Raw genomic sequence first — 8,323 nt, forward strand, 5'->3', positions numbered from 1 at the left:
CCAATTATGCAATACTACCAATTAATAGATTTTATTGAATTTCCATTTGACATTTACTTACCAAATAAGCTTTACTACAAAAGTTTGGGCGGGAAAATGAAATAGGATGATTTTGTTGTTGTTGTTTTTTTTTTTTTTTTTTTTTTTTGAAAAGGGATGATTTTGTTTTTATATAATAATAATAATAATAATAATAATAATAATAATAATATAATAATATAATATAATATATATATATATAGATTAATTATTACCCTAATACTTAATTTATAATTCTGATTTTAAAATTCTTCTTATTATTATTAACATTAACATTTGATTAGTCTTATAAAAAAATGTAAATTCTAAATTTTGTATGAATAAATTTAAACTCTAATCCGACGCATTTCCTTATATGATTGTATAATTCATTGTATATACACATAATATTTATTAATATTTATATAGAAAAGTTCTATAATATAATTTCATTAACTATAATTTATATTGATAAATTTATAATTAAAAAATTACATTTAAAAATTTAAAAGGTTGCATTTAAATTTTGCATGATTATTATAGTGCATAAGTGTATGTATGATTATAAATATTCATGTTTTGTTAATTTAATAATTTCATTTCTTTAATTATATTTCATATTTTATTAATTGTAATTTAATGAAATTGTTACAAATATTTCTCAATTTCTTTAAATATATTAATTATAATTACCAAATATTGTGGCAATTACCATAATAATTTCATTAATTATATTACTTATATTAATTATAGGGAAAATGACACTTTTTCCCCCTGAGTTATATACTTATAGCACTTTCCCCCCCTCAATTATTCAAGTGGCTGTTTTTCCCCCTAAAATGTTAAATGGACATATTTACCCTTAAAATAAATATTTTATTTATTTTTCTTCTCCAACAAATTATGACCATAATTTGGTTCAAACCAAATAAACACTATAGCAACCAAATCGAAATATTTCAATTACAATTTAGAATCGAAACTCGATATTTAGAGTTTATTAAAATCCCGGAACGGACGGTTCATGTTCCGAACTGAAAAAATAAAATACATTTATTGTTGAATTTAGACTATTTTTAAAATAAAAATAAAATTTTAAAATAAAAACGGTTCAAAATCGCGAATCGGGTCCGGAACCGCCAGTTCACGGTTCAGGATCCAATTTTTTTGATTCATAATTTTAATAAATTAAAATCCAAATATTTGGTTCTAGATCTGAATCATAACCGGAGACTTTTAATTCGATTGCTATAGTGTCTGATTCAGTTCGAACCGAATCGTAGTCATTCCTACGTATACACAATAATTTATTGGAGAAGTAAAATAAATAAAATGTTTATTTTAAGGGTATAAATGTCACTTTAATATATTAGGGGGAAAATAACCACTTTTAGAATAATTGAAGGTGCTAATGTGCTTACCTAAATAATTGAGGGGGGAAAAGTGCTATAAGTATATAACTCAGGGGGAAAAAGTGCCATTTTCCCTTAATTATAATATTTGTAATAATATCTTCCAAAATTTAAATACATTACCATAATAATCACACAAAATAATGAAAGAAAAATTATCAAAATAATTATCTTTAATAAAAATAAGGTAATTATATTAAAAATTAATTATATATTAAGGTAAGTATAATTTATTTCATGCCAATAATATTATACATTAAGTATAAAAATATATATGTATATAAATTACCATAATAATTACACCAAAAAGGTAACAATATATAATTATTAGGTAATAATATTAATAATTAATTATTAAGGTAAGTATAATTTATTAAAGAGTGGATATAATTTAAAAAGTAAATTATTTATTAGATTACCTAATATAATTATCTTACTAATTGATTCCATGCTACTATGTATAATTCATATATTTGAAAATTTTTTAAATCAAAATATCTATTAATTGTCTTAATAATTAAAATAATTGTTAGTCAATCAATATTCAATAGTACTAAAAGTATTATTTGAATTTTTATACAAAAGATATAATATTCTTAAATCGAAATAATTAAAAATAATGTGTCCATATTACAAAAGATTTTATAATAGTAATTTTTATTGCATAATAGAATTTGGCAATTATTAAACATTGTTTACAATTATTAAACATTGTTTATGGTAATTATTGTATGACATTTAATACTAAAATTATTAGGTAGAATTTTTATAATTAAGGTATAATATTCTTAAGGTACAATATTGCTTATATATGGTTTACCCGTATTAACCATCATTATATTAAATTAATATATAATTCTTTTAATATAATATATTATTAAATCTAAACATATGATTAATATTTATTCAATATTATTACGGAAGTATTAGAATTATAAATTTTACTCCGTATTAAATTTTAAATGGCTTAGCATATCGAAGCAAACATGGTAAGTCAATAACATTATTTTACATTAGTAAAGTGATTTTATATCAAGGAATGTCAGATGAAGAATAAAATCAAAATAATACTCTATTGAAAAAAAAGCCACAGTACTTAATCATTTTTTTTCCTAAAAAAAAAAAAATTAAATGACAAGAAAAACGTCTTGAAGGGAGAGACAAACTACTCTCTTATTACAAAAAATGTACACTTTATAGACGGAGAAATTGAATCGAAACAAAGTCCAACGCTTTGATATATTGACAACTAAAAAATGCTTTTAATTTCATTTTGGTTTTTATTGTATTCTTAGTATGCTTCCCTCTGTAAGTCTATATCTATTTACATATACACATAATTCGTCCCTCGATCACAAAACTTTATCATCTTGATGAGCAAAGAACTCTATTGCTTCCCGATCAATCTTTCTAGATTCGTATCTTCTCCACAAAAATAGACAAACAAAAAATATATATATCAATATTTTTTCTTATGAACCACTTTTGTTGTTTAAAAACCATAAAATACAAAAAAATAAAAACAAAACAAAACCCAAAAAGAAGAAAAAATAAAAGAAACTAAGATGATGAAAACCTCACCAATGCAAATCACGTATCAACCTCAACTGTGGAAGATTACAGGATGATTAGAAGTCTATTGCTTCCCGATCAATCTTTCTAGATCCGTATCTTCTCCACAAAAATAGACCAAAAAAAAATATATATCAACATTTTTTCTTACGAACCACTTTTGTTGTTTAAAAATCAGAAAATACAAAAAAATAAAAACAGAACAAAACCCAAAAAGAAGAAAAAATAAAAGAAACTAAGAATGAAAACATCACCCGTGCAAATCACGTATCAACCTCAACTGTGGAAGATCACAAGATGATTAGCAAAAATCAATGAAATAATTAACCTTAGTTGGGGTTGTGTATGGTCATATAAGGTGTATTTATACACAATGAATGAGATCAAAAGGGTTTAGTATTGAAATTATAAAATGGTAAGAGATCTCAAGAAAGGTAAAATCTTTAATATTATTGAAATGCCATATTTGTCTAAATATTTAATATTACAAAAATGCCTCTAAGTTTTGGGGGGAAAACTTGGCTAGGAGGATTTTACTTTTATATATATATATAGATTTGTTTATTAAATATTATAAAATAACATTGGTGTAATGGGTTGGAGATGGAAATAATTTGATGTAAAAATATACTGAGAATATTCCTTTTATTGGGTTTTGGTTATGGGATACATTCCATTTTTTGCAAAGCAATTGATAATATGGGATGAAGGTCCAATGATGCACAAATTTTGCTATGAAGCTTTAGACCTGACAATGAGGGATTTGTTACGCTCCATAAATCCGAATAGTTATTATATGACCTTTGGTGGTAAAACAGTTATTTTTTGTGACTATTTCAGGCAAATTCTACAAGTAATTCTAAAGGGCACACGTCAAGATATTGTTGGGGCAAACATAAATTCCTCATATCTTTGGAGATCATGTAAAGTATTTAGGCTAACTAAGAATCTACGCCTAAGTGGTGTACAATCAGAGGTCGAAGCTAAAGAGATTAAAGAGTTTGCAAAATGGATAGTTAATATAGGTGATGGAGTAGTTGGTAATTCAACTGACAGTGAAGCAGATATTACAATTCCAGATCACTTATTGCTCAAGTTTGACGATGATCCTATTGCTGCAATTGTTGATAGCACATTCCCTTTGTTTCGGCGCAATATAAGTGATCTGTCATATCTTAAGAACAGTGTTATTTTGGCTCCAACATTGGATGTGGTAGATAGCTTTAATCAATACATGAATGATCATAAAATTACAAAGTTTATTATTTCAAATTTATTAGGTTTTCAAACTATATATTTTTTTCATCTAATTATATTATACTGTATATATATCATACTATATATATAGTCGCGCATCGCGCGGGTGCACCTACTAGTTAAAGAAAAGAAACAGGGAAGTCACAAGACTTTCCCCAGCAAGAGTTTTAGGCTCTTGCCCCACTAGAGTTTTAGGATCTTGCCTAGCTACTAAAGCTTAAAGACTAAGGATAAAGATTGGATGATTTACTCTCATCTAGAGGTTCTAATTTATAGTGCCAGGAAATAAATAATTATAGAAAGGAGATATTGTTGATATGATTGTGCCTAGGGGTGAAAATAGGCCAGGCCCCTTTGTAGGGGCCTATGGCCTAGCCTGTTTAGGGCCTAGTTAGACCTGACCTATTTAATAAATAGGCCAGGCTTAGGCCCAATTTAAGACCTCTTTACTAAATAGGCCTAGGCCTAAATGAATAAGGCCTGGCCTGCGAGCCCGCAAGCCAGGCCTGTTTATATATATATATATATATATATATATATATATATATATATATATATTATAATTTTTTACCTACGTGTTTTTATATAACTCTACTCATATATAAATATATATATATTATAATTTTTTACCTACGTGTTTTTATATAACTCTACTCATATATGTAAACCCTACAGATCCCTTCCACTCCCTACTTGTAAATCGCCGCTCCCTTCCACTCCCTTCACATTTCCTTCCGTCTGCTTTAAGTGGACCAAGCCTACAGATTCCGTCCCTTCCCCTTTCCTTCCTAGACCAAGCCTGCAGATACGTTCAAGGTTTCATCAACGATGCTTCTGCTTCGTCTCAGCGTCTCCCAACTGTCCTTCTTCTCCGCCGCTCGTTCCGGCTTTGTTCATGATTGGACTGTGGAAGCCACACCTTTTCTTCGCAAGTTCGTTCGGCTGACAGGCTTCCTTACGGATGGGATTTCGACACTCGCCAAGTCGCCCACCTACTGCCCGCTTCTGCAACGAAAGAATCCTTGTAGATTATCTTGGTAATTACTTCTCTAGTTGCTTTAGTTTTCTGTTCCGATCTTAGAGCACAAATGAAAATTCACATTATTTATTGGTTAAAATTTTACTGACTATTTAATTTTTTTTCACTGTAATTTTATTGGTAATTTTGGGTGTTTTGGATCTTTAACTCTTTGTTTTGCATTATGGCGTATGTAGATTTAATTGTTAAGGATACTATTTTTGCGCAGATAATCTGGAGAGGGTTAAGATGGATTAGCCTAACTGAATTGTTAATGACTTCCAATTTTGCAGGTTCGTTGCTTAATGAAGTCAGATCGTGAGCATTTTGCTTACTTCTGAATGACTTATAAATTTAAACTTTGGGTCTAGTGATGTTCATTGTATTTTCAGGAGTATACATTTCTTTTAGTACCTAGATGGCAGTAGATAAATGTGGATTATAATCCTGTACTGAATATATAATGTTGGTTGTGCTAGCATAAATATTCAGAAATTAAAAGCAATTTGATATGCTTTTGCAGAGTGTGTTGGATGGGTATAATGGGACAGTAATAGCTAAAGATGATGTGATTAAGCGTGGCATCATGGCTAGAGCATTGGAAGACATAATTGTCAATACATCTCCTGAGACTGCCAGTATGAAAATTTCCTATCTTTTCAGGTTATTGAAATCAACTCGTAATACTGAAAATTATGGTGAATGCGAATATTTTTGTTGTACTGTATCAAGTTTTTGTAACTGAAAATCTCATTGTTCAATCAGGTGTACATGGAATCCATACAAGATTTGCTTGCTCATGAAAAGATAAACATCCCAATTGTTGAGGATGCAAAGACTGACAAGTATTGGTACCTAGTGCCACTACGGTTAAAATTCAGGATCTTCACCATTTCAAGCAGCTATTGCAAACTGGAGAAGCTAATCGTTATGCTACTTTATATAATTTATTTATAATTTAAACACAAGTAATTTTGTTCAAATAATTGATGAAGTAATTATATCCAATTGAGTTTGTGTGGTGTTTTTTCCCAAGTGTAGTGGTGGCTTCTATTTTTAATCCATTACTAATTATGGTCAAAGAAAATGTAAGAGCACTACAATGATATATATGAATTTTTCGATTACAGTTAGTTTTAATTTGCTATTAGTTTCTAAAATGTCTCTCTGTATTCACCAGAACTGTCTGAGTGATTCTAGTAGTTTAGTATGTACATGATAAACTAGATCAAAAGAACAAATTTGATAACAGGCTAGACATGAAGCTTTTTTAATGGTTTACATATTAAATAGGCTTTTAAAAAGGCTTCAGGCCAGGCCAGGCCTATTATAGGCTCAGACTTGAGCTTAAGAAAAAGCCTATTACAGGCCCAGGCTCAGGCCTAAGTTTTCTATAACAGGCCCAGGCCTATTTTTCTAAAGCCTGGCTCGGCCTGGCCTATTTCCACTCCTAATTGTGCCTTTGATTTTATTTTAGTCAAATTCCTTGAGTTAAAGTCTTTCCTTGTGTATTCTGATTTGTGTGATTTTCTTCATTTCTTTTTCTGAGTAAACTATCCCTTCATATCACAGTACCTCTCTTATAGAAGGGTATATCACACAAAAATCATATCTTTAGCTACATAAGTCGATGAAAATGCTTAGAAAATGCATTCAAACTCCAAAAAGCACCTGTTGAAATACAAGATCATCCCCAAATCCAATAAAATTACGGAGTATGATCTTTTCTTACTCGAGAAATTAGAAACCAATCACTAATGCCAACTATATACACAATCATTTTAGTTCACACATCAGATTAATGGAAAACAAACACCTAAAAATAGTTAATTCCACAACCCACTCATAAACATGATGCTAGTACCTATACACATTTGCAGATTATATACATACATATAAGCACCTAAAAACACAGGAGACTTGGGGAAATCTGAGGAGAACATGATGAAGAATTGTAGAAGGGAGAGAAGTGGGGTTGTTTAGGTAAAGCCAGAAACACAAAGTGATACCCCCATTTTGTACTCTATCTTCATCTGCAAGGGTTGAACTTACTCTTCTACCAACCCCAGAAAACCAAGGATGTAACATCCAAAGAACAAAGAAACGAGATTCGGATACAGCTATTCTTGAGAGTGAAGAACAAAAGGACATCACTAGAAACCACCAAAACCATTTTAACTTATAAAGCAACCATAGAAGATGCCATCAATTATATACAGATCAATTGGCTTTGAGGGAACAAGCGATGTTGGTCTAATAATCCCCTCTTTTTCGGAATAAGGGTCAAATAGGCCATTGAACCGTTAGGCTACTGAATTCAAAAAAATTACAATTGAGTCCCTAAACTAACCAATTTCAAGCAATTTGTTCAATTTGCAGGTTTTCCCTCTTTCTAACACCTAATTTAAAATATTTTTTAAAAATAATTTAGAAAATATTTAATTAAAATAAACTAAATTTTAAAAATAATTGTTTTTTTTATTTAAAAAAAAAAAAAAGCATTGTTTCCGCCGGAGACGAAGGTTCCGGCTAAGCCTGATACAAACTTAGCAATTTCTTGATTTTCCGAGAGGTTTTCCGGCTGATTTTTTTTTCTTGATTACTACCTTTGACCTATTTTCCGATGATATTTTTGGCTTTTTAAATTTGTTCTTAAACTAGAGTTTTCGAGGAAAGTTTGTTGGGGGGTTTCGTTGTAATCTGAGATATACGATGTTATCATCATCCAACCTCCGGCTGAGCAATGAAACCCAGAGTTGAGCCCGGAAAGCCCATGAGCAATCCAGATTGTTTGTGAGGACCCGGATGAGCAATGAAACCCAGAGTTCATCGAACGACTTTTTCTTTTCGTTTATTTTAATTACTCCCTCCGTCCCATTTTACATGTCTTACTTTCCTTTTTAGTTTGTCCCAAAATGTTGTCTACTTTCCTAAATTAAACACTACTATCATTCTATTTTTCCAATTTTGCCCTTATGTGCATTTCATACTTTTGAGTTAATTTATTGTACTTTGTACTATGTAGTACAAGTGATTTGAGTATAAA

At 29.6% G+C, this 8,323-nt stretch overlaps 1 long non-coding RNA gene across 1 annotated transcript; it reads left to right on the plus strand.

Annotated features, from left to right (window-relative positions):
• Window positions 1–4,945: 4,945 nt before the first annotated feature.
• On the plus strand, window positions 4,946–6,526 carry LOC109156622. Its single transcript, XR_002050076.1, has 3 exons — window positions 4,946–5,296; window positions 5,801–5,940; window positions 6,043–6,526. It is a non-coding gene; the product is annotated as an uncharacterized LOC109156622 (long non-coding RNA).
• Window positions 6,527–8,323: the final 1,797 nt, after the last annotated feature.

Source organism: Ipomoea nil, unplaced genomic scaffold (assembly GCF_001879475.1).
Source record: "Ipomoea nil cultivar Tokyo-kokei standard unplaced genomic scaffold, Asagao_1.1 scaffold2749, whole genome shotgun sequence".
Taxonomy (NCBI): Eukaryota; Viridiplantae; Streptophyta; class Magnoliopsida; order Solanales; family Convolvulaceae; genus Ipomoea; species Ipomoea nil.